The following is a 15,606-nucleotide window of genomic DNA, read 5'->3' on the forward strand; positions in this document are numbered from 1 at the left end:
TAGTCTTGTGTAGATAGTTTGAAGTACACCAGAAAGGCAGAGATAAACTGTGTAAACAGAGAACGGCAGGAGAGCACAGAGACAGCAGTTAAAATTATGTCAAGAACAGATCACAGGAATACTTTTTTTTTTTTTTTTTTATTTATTAATTTTATTACAATCAATACATAGCAATCACGTTTTACAAAAAAAAGAATTATGCTAAGAACAGATCGATCCCCACCCTTGAGAGAGAGAGCAAGCCAAACGGTGTAAAATTTAAGGCTTTTAAAAATACCTAAATCAACAAATTCTCTGTGCTTTATAAAATCATTTCAAAATATTACTGATTAGATCCTGCCATGTTTTGAAAAAAGTCTGCACAGATCCTCTAACTGAGTATTTGATTTTTTCCAATTTTAAATAATATAACACATCAGTTTCCCACTGACTTAAAGAGGAGAGTTTGGGTTCTTCCAGTTTATCAGAATAAGTCTGCGTGCCAACAGTGTAGTGAATGCAATCACAATTTGTTTGTCTTTCTCCACTTTAAGACCCTCTGGAAGAACCCCAAACACAGCTGTTAATGGGTTAGGAGGGATTGTGAGTCCAAGACTGTCTGAGAGGTAATTAAAATTTTTGTCCAGAATAATGTTAATTTGGAGCAGGCCCAGAACATGTGACCTAGTGAGGCTGGGGCTTTTGCAGCGTTCACAGGTTGGATCATGTCCTGGAAACATTTTGGAGAGTTTTAGTCGAGACAGATGTGCTCGATATATAATTTTGAGTTGTATAATTGTATGCTTTGCATATGGAGCTTGAGTGAATTCTCTGCATTGCTACTTTCCACTCCTTTTCTGATATATTAATTGAGAGGTCATTTTCCCAGTGTCCTCTTGGATCTTTGAAAGGAAGGGATTGTAAAAGGATTTTATATATTGTAGAGATGGAGTCTAACTCCTTGAAATTGAGCAATAATTTTTCCAGCGTGGATGAGGGTGCAAGATGAGGAAAATCTGGAAGGTTCTGTTTAACAAAGTTCCTGATTTGAAGATAGTGAAAGAAATTTGTAGCTGGAATGTTAAATTTGGAATGTAATTGTTCATAGGATGCAAAGACGTTGTCTATATAAAGATCTCTAAGCAAGTTAATTCCAAATTTTTCCAGATATTAAAACTGCATATGTTTGTGAGGGTTGAAAGAGGTGGTTCTTTTGCAGGGTGCCACAGAAAGAAGCTTCTCCGTCTTAAAATGCTTTCTACATTGGTTCCAGATTCTAAGTGAGTGGAGCACAATTGGGTTATTAGTGTATTGCCGATAGCGTGTGTTTATTGGAGCACAAAGCAAGGAATACAAAGAAGTACTGCAGGATTTTACTTCTATTGCGGTCCATGCCTGTGTATGTTCTTCTATTTGTGTCCAGGTTCTTATCGACTGTATATTTGACCCCCAGTAATAAAACTGGAAGTTAGGTAGAGCCATGCCGCCTTCTGCCTTTTGTCTTTGTAGGGTCGCTCTTTTGATGCGTGGATGTTTAGAATTCCAAATAAATGAGGTTATTGTTGAATCTAATTGCTTAAAGAACGATTTATTAATGTATATTGGTATGTTTTGAAATAAAAAAAGGAGCTTAGGAAGAATATTCATCTTAACAGTGTTAATTCTTCCAGCTAGTGTGAGATGAAGGGTTGACCATCTATGCAAGTCTTGTTTAATTTTTTCCATGCAGACACGAAATTTTGTTGATAAAGAGCTTTATGTTTACTTGTGATGTTTACCCGAGGTATTTAAACTGTTCTGCAATGATAAAAGGAAGGGTGTCTAATCTAATATTATATGCTTGCGAATTCACGGAAAGAGTACACTTTTATTCAGATTAATTCTGAGACCAGAGAGCTTTTGAAATTCTGTGAGTGCTGCTAAGACTGCAGGCACAGAATTTTCTGGGTCCGATATATACAGTACCATGTCATCTGCATATAATGAGATTTTCTGTTCCAGTCCTTCTCTGCTAATCCCCTTTATCTGATCAGTATTTCGACAATGTATTGCCAGTGGTTCAATGGCAATTGCAAACAGCAGTGGTGACAAAGGGCATCCTTGTCTTGTGCCACGTTCTAGTTTAAAGTAGTCTGAGCAAATGTTATTGATGCAAACTGAAGCTTCTGGGTTAGTATACAGTAATTTAATCCATGCACAAATGTTGGGCCAAACCCAAACTTCTCCAAAATAGTAAAAGGTATTTCCATTCAATCATGTCGAATGCTTTTCTGCATCCAATGATAATAATATTTCTGGGGTGTTTGATTTAGTTGGTGAGTATATTACATTAAACAGGCGTCGAAGATTTGAAGATAAGTGTCGGCCCCTAATAAATCCAGTTTGGTCTTGTGATATTACTGAGGGAGCACTTTCTCCATCCTTCTAGCTATGATTTTAGAGAGTATTTTAACGTCGTTATTCAGAAGTGAAATTGGTCTGTATGATGCACATTGTAATAAGTCCTTATTTTGTTTTGGAAGACAGTGATTAGTGCTTGGCGAAAGGTTTGTGGAAGAGATTGGTTATCTCTGGCTTCTGTAAATGTTGCTAATAGGAGGGGAGCTAGCTGAGCGGAGAATTTCTTGTAAAACTCTGCAGGGTAGCCGTCAGGGCCTGCTGCTTTTCCACCTTGGAGTGACTTTATAGCATCCAGTAATTCTGATAATGACAGAGGTTTATCGAGCTCCTCCACACTAATAGCGTCAATTTGTGGTATCTGTAATTTATCCAGAAATGCATTAGATTGTATATTGTCTTCTTTAAACTCAGTAGTATATAGGGATTTATAGTAGTCTCTAAAAGTGTACATTATATTTTTGTGTTCGATGATTTTATCTCCGTTAGTGTTAGTAATTACGAGATTGCGTTGCATCTTGCTTGTGAATTTGTTGCGCTAAAAGCTTATTAGCTTTCTCTCCATGTTCATAATAATGATGTCTGGATTTGTAAATTAGTTGTTCGGTTTCTTTAGTTGTCAAGAGGTTTAATTCTGAATGTAGAGCCTGCCTCCTCTTATGTAGAGTCTCGCTTGGTAGTCTGGCATGTTCTTCATCTATTTTAGTAATTTCGCTTTTTATCTCTGCTACTTTCTTCGGATTTATTTCTGTGGGAAAGATATGAGATAATCTGTCCTCTTAAGAAGGCCTTAAGAGTTTCCCAGAGTATTCCTGCAGAGATCTCAGGGGATGTATTTGTCTCTAGAAAGAATTCAATTTGTTTGGATATAAATTCAGTACAATTCTCGTCAGCTAATAGAAGCGGATTGAGACGCCATCTGCGGGGTGAGTGTATGGGGCTTAGTAATTTCAGCTCCAAGATCATCGGAGCATGGTCTGAAATAACAATAGCATCGTATTTACAAGATTTAATCTTAGGCAAGAAGTTATTATCTATAAAGAAGTAATCAATCCTTGAGTAGCAATGATGTACTGGTGAGTAGAAAGAATATGTTCTTGAATTTGGGTTTAAAACCTCCAGGGATCTGATAAGTTGTGATCAGTTATAAACTTTGTAATTATCTTTGCGGTGTTAGTTGCGTTCCCCTGTGGAGGAAGTCTTATCTAAAAGTGGATTTAGAACACAATTAAAGTCCCCAGCCATTATAAGTTTATGAGTGTTCAGATTGGGAATGGATGCAAATAAATTTTGTATAAATTCCTTATCATCAACATTAGGTGCATAAACATTTATCAAAATCATTTTACAGTTAGATAAGTCTCCCATGACCATCACATATCTCCCTTCAGGATCCAATACTACATCTGATGCTACAAATGGTACTGTTCTATGTATGAGAATTCCCACCCCTCTAGTTTTCTTTGTAAAACTAGAATGGAACATTTGGCCAGTCCAGTCTTTTTGCAGCGGAACTGATCCTTACTTAGTAAGTGGGTTTCCTGTAAAAATACTATTTTAGCATTTAGACCTGTTAGGTGAGAAAGTACTTTCTTTCTCTTTAATTCGTGATTCAGGCCTTTAACATTCCAGCTTACGAAGTTAACTGTCCCATCATGGAGACACTGATTCTGAGTTTTTGGTGTCATATTATAGTCTTAACTGGAAGTGAAATAGTTTAGGTCTTAATTTCCTATTCCCCCAAGAGTTGTTGCCATGCAGCTTATTATTACGTTGATAGTTATAATTATAAAGATTGAGATGATAGATTAGGTATAGATCAAGCCTGCTCTCTTTCTCTTCCCCCCTTAACCCCCCACCCTCCCTTTTGCCTCCCCAGGTGAGGCTAAAACCCACTTCATGCAGTCCCAGTCCTCTGACATACCCAGAGACAGAGCACGTCCAAAGCACATCAAGCCCCCATGCAGTGGCGCTTTAAGGTTAAAAGATAGAGATATCTGTTACCAATATAGTCTTTAAAAGAGGAAAAAGAAAAAAAAAAAAAGAAAGGAATTTTGCACTTAATATATATATATATATATATATATATATATATATATATATATATATATATATATATATACATACATATACACATACACATATACATATAATCTTCATCAATTTTAGTGCATTAAGATGATATCCCCAGATAATAAACCCAGGTGATGGTGTTAAAGATGTGTCCAAAACAAGCATAACAAGTCTTAATGCAGTAATAGCAATAACAGCAAACCAAGGGTATGATATTGAACAGTCTCATTTAGGGTACACATGAAATAATCATGATCACAGGAATACTGCAGGTGTATTGTTTTGGTGACTCTTCCTCTGGCTGCAACAGCAGGAAGCATCATGGCAGTAGGAGAGCTAGATAAAAGTGCCCCAGGACTTACCTGAAAAATTGTGTACTTCATTCTGCTGCATTTCAAAAAAATGTAATACAAGAGTAAATCAAAAGGTAAAGGCAATTTGAAAATTATGTGGTGAACGCAATGAGTATAATCTGACGTGAAACAACATGTTTGCTATGACTTATGGGGGTGAACACATACAGCGCAGTGCTCTGCTGTTAGTAGAGTTGCTGTTAGGAGTAAAACCTGAATAGGTTCAATGCAGTGGGTCTTGTGAACAGATGGAGTATCTGCTTTAATTCAGACATCATAAGTGGCTGCACAGGACTGAGATTACTAATGATTACAAATTTACTGAAGAATGTGATAATTAAACAGTATGCATATCTATTGTTTAAGAGTAAAACTAAAAAAAAAATACAAAGTGAGTTTTTAGGAGTTTTTTTAAATGATCCACTGCATTACAGTTCACTTGTTCTAATTATGTACACATCGATTAACAATCCACTCCACATGAAACTGTATTACTCTTAAAGAAGGAAGATACACATTCTAGACAGCATGATGAAAATAAACTACATAAAGTTGATTGTATAAAGAAGGTTCAACTGAAGATCAAGAGTAGTGAGTAATAGAGGCTATAGGCAGTTTAGCCATCTTCGAAAGGAAACAGTCAAAAGGAAATATAGACATTGTTATGTTACAACTTTACATTTGAAAAATTGAATTCTGTTGGTAATAATGAGACTAGATCAGCAGATTTTAAAGATTTTTTCTAATGCAATACCATTTTCACATGGGATGGGACAGTGCAGCTTCATATTTCTAAACACAAACTTGATGGAAACTTGCTGGAAAAATGATGGTATTGATTTTATGGTTAATGGTAATGGTATGCGTTTAAGTTGATATTGAAATAATTGTTTTAAACTTTGAAGTATTAGATGCAAAGAAATGATTTGTAAAAGCACAGTCTACAAAGCACAAAATAATCACTGAAACATCTGGTTTCTTACATACTTTGGTTGAAGCACTTTGTTAACTTCCTATCACTTTAAAGATGTTCTCAATTGGCAACAATTTTTTATGTTTTACTAGAAACAATTTCTAAGGTGCGCCCAAGCTCTAATTAATTTTTCACTGTGTTTCAGGGTGCAGATTCGGTGCACCTGGGTACACCTAACCTGACAAGTACTTAATGTATTTACTTTATGACATGGGAAGGATTAATATTACTCAACTGTTATTTTTCCTGATAATTTATCCAGTTCTATTTAAGTTTTTTTTTAGGTTTACCACAGTAGCTTGTTAAAGGTTTGTTACCTGTCCAATTCATTACAGGTGCTATTATAATGCAAATTTCTTATCCCACCTTACGAATATTCAGTCGTAGTTATATAATCACATTCCACTGGAAATATTGTCCGGTGCAAAATTAGACACATTTCCAGTAAAAGAAATTAATAGGTAATCAATTGTCACAATATTACTGTAGGTAAAACAAAGTTAGCAGGAGATAAAAATTAAAAGAACCATCCATTTCCAAACCAGCTTAAGTGAGGTGATGTTTGGAGCATATTAAAATGTGTTCCTCAGGAAATGAACAAAGAAACCATTGAGTCTTCTTTTCAACATTGCTTAACCACTAGCACGGCACTACTTCAGACTCAGGTCAAAGTGAAGACCAGTCATGAGGCGGGAGAGTTAACATCAGTGTAGGAAAACCATAACCACTAAATGGTTTTGGGGGACAAAAGAATGAATCCTTCATACAGCTAAATTTCTTGCCAAAAACAAATAATTAAAATTGGAAAGAGGAGCTATTCGGTTAGACTTTAATTCATAGATCTCAGGTCAGAATAGGCTACTGTAACATACTGAATAAGAAAGGAACGGTCAGGTAGATGGAGATAAAGATGAAATGACAGGGAGACAGACAGAGAAACCTCTTGGCCTGCCAGACTGTTACTCTTTGTGATGCATTCAAAGCTTTGACAGAACAGCTAATAGCAAGAAAAATAAAACTGAACATTTTAATATATAAGTCAACATGTTGTCAAACTGTCAAAAAAATTTGCCTTGCCTAGGGTTGATCAAAACATTTCTTATGCCAAACATACAGCTCATGAGTTTAAACCAGGTTGGCAAAAGTATTTTAAAACTTAGTTTGAAAGGGGCAATGTAAAGAGTCTACAGTATAGTATTACAGAGAGGATATATTTCAAGATAATAATAAATGGTTATGTTTCATTTCATCAATAATGCTTTTTAAAAAAGTTGAATAACTCAGTGGAAATGTAAAAATTTGCATGACTACTAATAAAAAAGGGAAAATGTATCCTGCATGATTGCATATACAAGTCTATGGCAACAAATTGCTACTCCACCATTAGCAAATTGGTTGTGCTAAAATTATTTGTTATCACATTCTTGCATTGTACTGTATATGACAATGAACATATAATTTCAAAAAGTCTAGGTTAGCCTTGAGTGTTGTTTATTTTATTAAGTAAGCTCCCAAAAGCATTTTGAGCAATGAAGCCTGGCTTTATGAACCTACAACATTTAGCATGAAAGGGACCTGGTATAATAGAAGTTTTTCTCTCCTTCACCTTCTCTTTTTATAAGACTTCTGGGAATTCTCACATGGATCCAGGTAAAAATTGTGTTGTTGAAACTACTTCTATTGATTAAAAAAGTTATCTTGGAGAATTTAGCATTTACTAAAATAAAAATATTTACTTCTGTTTGCCACCTTAGAAATGAATTGAGTATTCAGCCTTCTTAATTGTTATGGTTACATATTTTAGAAGTCTCCTAACTCTGTAGTCTATAGGTTAAATCGAGGCTGACACAAATACTGCACATTATAGAAACACTTCTCGAATACTGATTGCTATTGGACTGTGGTGCAATTCATGGGTTTTCCAATACATTATACAGTAGATATGTTTAATTACAGGAGGATTTAAATGCATACCCTGTACCACACTCCACTTAGTTAACAGCCAGTAATTGACTTGGTGGTTCTGTTTTCAAGTACACATGTTTAAAATTGGAAAAAGAAAGGGCCTGATTGTACAAAAATGGAGGCACAACTTGCCAAGTATTCATGTTAAATGGAATAATTTAGTTATTAGTCCGATAAGCGCAAATCTAAAGCTAGCAACAATACATATCCATATTCCAGTATTCTATGTAGTCACACCGTAGATCTTAAAAAAAGCAGCAAGGTAGTCTAAAAGTAAAATGAAGTTAAAATAAACTAATCATTCCAATACCATTCTACCATTTAAACTTGAGACCTTGAAAAGAAGGATTGGATAAGGTCTCCCTGGAGGCTTGTGGAATAGACACTATAGACAAATGCCTAGAGCAACAAATGATTGGTGTACGTGAACACCACCATCCTCATGAGGTGTGCCCCCATCTCCCTGGTCCTTGTGATGACATCACGTATGTACCTGTAGTTGGGTTCACTGTCCCTCACTCCTTCAATGTTCTGCAGTCCTCCTCCCAGTACTGCTGTGCTCTGCCCACCATAATGGAATGCAAGGAGGTGGAGGAGTAGCTGTCAAGGAGTACATCTGTCAAGGTCCTCCAATGCAGGTCAATGTAATGACATCTTAAAAGAATGCATTTTCTTTAAATGTGGACAAGCGTATGGAAAGATGATATACAGTGCAAAGCTGTAACTTTGCCTGAATTTCAATTAAATAGAGAAATCAATAAATTAAATAAAATCAATAATGAAAACTATGTTTGTGACACATTAAGTTAGTTTAGTCTCTAGTCGGACATTGCTTTTAATTGGCAGGGGTGGGGGGGGTCTGGTGGTCACTCAGTGATGTGTGCATTATTAATAGGTGGAAAATGTTCATGGAACAGCTCACATTGTCATAATTGAATATAAAAAGGTCAAATCCTTCTATTGCCTTTTTAGGAAAAGAAGAAGGGAAGAAAAAAGAGATTATATCACAACATAAATATTTTGATGGTAGGTTTTTGGATTAGTAATGGTAATGTTAAATGAGAACAGGACTGGTACATAGTTGACATTATCTGTTTTAGTTCCTATCACTATACAGTATATGACATGACAAAACGTTTGGTGTCTGGCCTTGGCTGGGTGTAACATAGTAAACTGTCTGGTTTGGTCTCATAGGGCAGTGCAACATTTGGTGAGTAATACCTTTATAACAAGCGTCTCAGTCCAGTTGCGCAAATGGCAGTACTCCCCATTTTCAAGGTGTTTCAACTGACCTTCCATCACAGGCTTTATGATATCTTTAAGATATCTTTTATACGGGGCAGAATTACTGGATGTTGCCAGTCGGCCTGGAGCACCAAAAGACTGCTGGCTTCACAGCCTGATGCAGTTACTTGCATTGAGTGTAAGGTGCCCAAATTTTTTAAATAGATAATAAAAACAAACGTGCTTGCTTTTCTTACCTCAAAATGAATGAGAGTGTTTTGATTTACAAAAAATTATAAGGTATAACTACTGATATTTTCACTGAATTGTCACCATTGCATATAGTTTAATTAATATAATGTACACAGTGTTCTTACAAAGTTAAATGCATTTTAAAATGTTATTGATTAGTTTTCCACAAAGTAAGGCAGTACCCATTAAGGACAAGAACCATGATAAAGTGACAATTTAAAAATAACAAAGTATCAATTTGATACAAGAAAAAAACATGAGGAATACTCAGTTTTCCATTTATTAATTGTTATTGCATGATGATTCAGCCCCTTGATATACCTCAACCACTATTTCACAATTTTTATTTGCTAGAATTAATCTGAAGAGGACAAGATTTTGTTATAAAGACCTCATGCCCACATATTTTTGAACATATATTAGAATATATGAACACTGCACTAGCTGAAGGCAACCTAGGGTAATACAGAAAATTTAACTGGAACCAAATGTACACTATATTGAGGAATGAACCCTGTCCTCAAGGTTTCAGGCCAAGTATAAGAAAAAGAGCAGTTTCTCAATAAAAAATGTATTTACATATGTATATATAACAGCTTTAAATTGTTTAAAGAATACAATGCAATTTTATGCTCTGACTCTTTTTTATCTGGAAAGCTCATTTTAACTTCTGTCTATACATTCCTGCCACACAGCATGAAAGTTAATCAAAGGGCAGCCCCTGTCCTCATTTCCCACCTGCTCCATTTTGCAAAACACTGCTGGCAGACATTTTGACAATGACAAAACAGTCCCTTCTTACACTTTCACTACTGAGCAGTGCCAGTAATACCCTGAAGCTCCTTGGCTTCATGTTGAACTCAAATAGACCTTTTTTCCTATAGCATCTTTAACGTAGGAGCCTCTGAGGAAAATAATAAACAATGAGAATAAGAATGTGAAATGAAATGTGACTATAAAAGACCTCTAACAGTTTTCAAACCATATCTGTAATGTGGTAAAAGAAGATGCAAACAAGCTAATTCTGTTATATTCAGAAATTTAATTACACTTTCCTTTCCCCATATGTACAGTGTATTGTACAATTGATGAATTTCAATATCAGGCATTCCCTTATCAGTTCAAGTGTTCATTATTTTGTAGTTCTTGTGTAGAAATTGTTGAAATTGCAAATAAATTGGCTCTTGATGCCATCATACAAAAACACAAAGAAAAAATAATGTTTGGGGAATCTCTTTAAAGATTTCATTGATATACTGTATTTATTTAAAATGATCTAGTTCTATTAGAATGATTTCTATAAGTACAAAATGTTGTACCTCTCTTTTTATTTTCCTATCTATCTATCTATCTATCTATCTATCTATCATTCACAATTATAGGTTGGTACTCTGTTCGTTTCATATTAATTTTAATGTAGCAGCCAGTTATGCTTTTGTAATGAGTTCAGCTTTTTTGTTTTGTTTTATTTCTTATATCTCTAAACCGTATTTTTGCCAAAATATAGCTTTTTAACATACTAATTAATTAGGTGGGAAGTGAAGCATGCACATGCTATAAAAATCTTTGGTGTGCCAACCCAGCTACACATGTTTAATAACAAAAATAAAAAGTTCAAACAAAATGACTGTACCACAGAACACACAAGGCTCTCTAAAGGAACAAAGTTTAACTTGCTTCTTCCTTGGTTAAATGGAGTTGGACATAAGCTCTCTGCGTCTCTGATTCTTGGCAGGTCAAAAGATTACCTTCATAGTTGAGCGCCCTGCTTATATTCATCCGGTCCCAGAAGGGGCAGTGCTTGTAGTGCCCAGAGGGAGGCAGAACTAGTCATCGTCTCCTGGTGATGGATCAACGCTGTGGAGGAAACCAGAGATATATATTAGTCCTGCTCAGCAGGGGATTGTTCAGCTTACCTGAGTCTTCTAGAGGATCTAGAAGTGTGCATGCATGACATTGATATAGGAACGTGATACAAATTTTACAAAAATAATTTTCTTTACTTGTTATTCATGGCATTTATCTTTCATCTCAATTTGCTGCTTACCTACTTAAAAGTTGCATTCAATCTTTTGGAATCTTGAACTTGGCTGTTCCAGTGACAGTCATGAAATGTCAAGTATAAGTAGTTTTACAGTCTTAACAGAACCAGCACCTAAATAACAGCCATCTTTCCCCGGACATTTAGAAGGCCCACATTACCTTGTGTATTTGCCCCAGTGGAAGTAACAGACTTTGGTTAACAGTCACTATTTTATTTTCACAACTTTAACTGTGTTGAGTTCAAGATAGACTTAAGGACACCATAATAACAGGTGGTCCACCTCACTCTAATTAATTTCTATTTTTGCCAGCAATGATGGGCTGTACTACTGTATAAGCTAACATAAGTAATTTGACTGATGGGTCTCCAGAGGTGCAGTCAATGGTGTGGAGGAAGAATAATAAAGAGGACAGCAACTAAGCTCTGCATATTCTGAAAGGTCAGTACCCATCCATATGTATTTCTTCGACATTGTCAAGAAGTTGGTTATGCACTGACAAACAAAAGGAGGCAGTATTTAACAGAGCTAGTTTAAAATGAAGAATTATGGGTATTATTATATTAAAGACATACTGTAGCTGTAGCCTACAAGTGTCAGGGAAGTCTAGGTGTTGAAGGGTGTAGAACAGGGGTGAGCAGCTTTGGTTCTGGAGGGCCGCAGTAGTGGTAGATTTTTGTTCAAACCCAATTTCTTAATGAGACTAATATACATGATGGTACGCATGGATGCAGCAGCTCTTAGCTTTCTCTTTCAGTGTTTGGTTGTGTTAATGTGTGTACATGTAATATGTGTGAGATGTGCTAAGATTTATCCGTATAGTCATACAGACTTTCTTAATATTGGAATACAATGCCATATGGACATTACAAGCAGTTATCGCAGGAACTAGTGAGGGACAGGGAGCTCCTTGAACTGTTGTCAGGTCTGAGAGATGGTGCAGATGGTATCACAAGTGCAACCAGAAGTAACGATGCCAGGACAGCCTACTGGTTAGTCTAAGAAAACAGCAGCATAAATCTCCAATACCGAGTATCTTCCTCACAAATGCCAGATCCATTGTCCACAAATTAGAAGATCAGAATTATTGTTGGCTGCAAACATCTATGTTCATGAATGTTGTGTGATAATGATTTCAGAAGCCTGGTTGCAAATGTTTATCACAGACCCATGTAGGTTAGCTGCAGGGGCAGTACCATCTACCAATTTAACAGGAATGGAGACTCCGGCAAGAAAAAAGGTGGGGGTATTAACATGTATATAAACAATGACAAACAGTAAGATTTTATATGCACACTGCTCTCCTAATTTTGAAGCAATAACAGTTTTATTCCGAGCTTTCTATCTGCCAAGGGAGATAACAGTAGTGATCATTACTTCTGTTTATATCCTTCCTAACGCTAACATTAGCTCAGCTCTCTCCTGCCTACACAATATGATTAACAAACATCAACAGGCTTATCTTGAAAGAGTACACTTTATGTAGCTGGTCATTTTAATCAGCCATGCATAAATACTGTGCTCCCCAAATTTGTGCAATATGTACAGTGCTCCACCTGGGGAAGAACACACTGGACAGTGTTTATTCTAAACTGAAGTATATTTACAGAGCCCTATCTCTCCCACATCCAGGATTATCTGACCATCTCCCACTGCTCCTCATCGTAGCATACCCTCCCCTCCAGAGAACAATCAAGCAAACCATAAAAACTATCAAAGCCTGGGTTGAGAGAGCCCTCTCGCAACCGCAAGACTGTTTTGCATGCACAGAATGGTCCATATACAGCCGGTGTCAGAGCTTGGTCCGCATTGCCAGCAGTAAATCGAGCCTGTTTCCAGTGAGAGTTGGACTCCGCCAGGGCTGCCCTTTGTCACCGATTCTGTTCGTGGACAGAATTTCTAGGCGCAGCCAGGGTGTTGAAGGGGTCCGGTTTGGTGGACAGGATTGGGTCACTGCTTTTTGCAGATGATGTTGTCCTGTTTGCTTCATCAGGCCGTGATCTTCAGCTCTCTCTGGATCAGTTCGCAGCAGAGTGTGAAGCGGCTGGGATGAGAATCAGCACCTCCAAATCCGAGACCATGGTCCTCAGCCGGAAAAGGGTGGAGTGCCCTCTCAGGGTTGGGGGAGAGATCCTGCTCCAAGTGGAGGAGTTCAAGTATCTTGGGGTCTTGTTCACGAGTGAGGGAAGAATAGAGCGTGAGATCGACAGGCGGATCGGTGCGGCATTCGCAGTGATGCGGGCTCTGCATCGGTCTGTCATGGTGAAAAAAGAGCTGAGCCTTAAGGCAAAGCTCTCAATTTACCAGTTGATCTACGTTCCTACCCTCACCTATGGTCATGAGCTATGGGTAGTGACCGAAAGAACGAGATCGCGAATACAAGTGGCTGAAATGTGTTTCCTCCACAGGGTGTCTGGGCTTTCCCTTAGGCCGGAGTTATACTTCACGCGATGCGACGCATGCTGCAGCGGACGCTCCTGCTACACAAGCGTTGTAGTGTTCATACTTGTGTGCGTACTTTATGTAAATCTGGAGGAATCCACCAGGTGGCAGTGCGAGATATTATCACGGTGAGAACATGTTCGGCTTCTCTGTGTTGTGAATTGCCTAGAACACCTATTAAATTCTGATGACACTTTACCGCAATATCTCTGAAAAGGATGTTTATTGATTAAATCCATCAATCCAGGGATGTGTCCATTCCAGCAAGTATTGGGCACGAGTGAGAAACAGTCCCATGACGAGGCCTCAGCTCATCGCAAGGTGAATACAAGCACACACATACACTAGCGTCATTTTAGCGGCACCAAATCCCCAAATCTGCATATCTTTGGAAGGAAACCAGAGCACAGTGTGGAATACAAGCAGGAAATACCAGCAACATAACTCCCTGTGAGACAGCAGTGCTATCGCTCCAGCACCGTTACACCCCCATGTTTGTAATTATTCCCCCATGTGTGTAATTAACAGTATTCATTATTTAAACGAAATTATATGCAAAATGTAACATACACACTTTAATGCATTTCATCATGAAAGTGATATCAAGTATAAATCTAAAGATTCTAAATGTGCAGAGAGTTGGAATATCATACATTTAATTTGTTCTGTGTGGCGATCTATTGCTTCTTTCCGCTGCTGTCAGGTCCAAGAAGCTCGTAGCGATTAAAAACTGGGATGACGTTTACGACAGTCTGCTTTAATGATAAAGTAAACTACGAGGTTAAAGTGGACATTTCGAGATTAAAGCCGAAATTTCCACTTTAATCACAAAATACACGTTTTCACCGTGTCCTTTATTTTTTTCTCAGTGACTCAAATATAACGCTATACATTATGTTGCTGTTCAGGAACTATCTACGTGTGACAGAAAGCCGATGTGGTGAAGCAAAATGCTGACATACAGATGCATTCGTGGTGCTTTTATATTCAAGCGTCGCATATTCCCGATCATAATGAAATAAAAAATAGACAACACAAAAGATGGTATGTGAGACTTTTAAAATGTATCGTGTCATTACGATCGGGAATATGCGACGATTGAATATAAAAGCACCACAATGCATCTGTATGTCGGCATTTTGCTTCACCACTTTGAACCATTCATCAAATAGCAAAGCACGCACATTGATCCCCGAAGGATCTCCATAGAGGCTTGCTGTCACATGTAGATAGTAAACAGAGACTCTGACGTCATGTTCCGACTTTTAGCACACTGCGCCCCCCGACTTTTTGCAACTCGCGCACGCATCGCGTTAATTTCTGAGGACCTGCTCAGAGGACGCGCGAAATGAACACTGGGAACACGTGGCAGCCATGATGCGGGCACGTATGCGTTCTGAGCGTGAAGTATAAATCGGCCCTTAAAGATGGGGTGAGAAGCTCAGTCATCCGGGAGGGGCTCAGAGTAGAGCCGCTGCCGAGGTGGCTTGGGCATCTGATCAGGATGCCTCCTGGACGCCTCCCTGGTGAGGTGTTCTGGGCATGTCCAACCAGGAGGAGGCCCCGGGGAAGACCCAGGACATGCTGGAGCGACTATGTCTCCCGGCTGGCCTGGGAACGCCTTGGGATTCTCCCAGAAGAGCTGGAAGAAGTGGCCGGGGAGAGGGAAGTCTGGGCCTCTCTGCTGAAGCTGCTGCCCCTGCGACCTGACCCAGGATAAGCGGAAGAGGATGGATGGATGGATGGAGAATGGTCCATATTTAAACAATTAGACTTAGAGGAGCACACAAAAGCAGTGCTAGGCGATATTAAGTTCTCTACTGACATGGTTACAATGGATAAACACGGGTATACCACAAACAAAAACCATAGATTACCAGTGAGGATTAGTCTCTGCAGAGAACCC

The sequence above is a fragment of the Polypterus senegalus genome, chromosome 5 (assembly GCF_016835505.1).
Source record: "Polypterus senegalus isolate Bchr_013 chromosome 5, ASM1683550v1, whole genome shotgun sequence".
Taxonomy (NCBI): Eukaryota; Metazoa; Chordata; class Cladistia; order Polypteriformes; family Polypteridae; genus Polypterus; species Polypterus senegalus.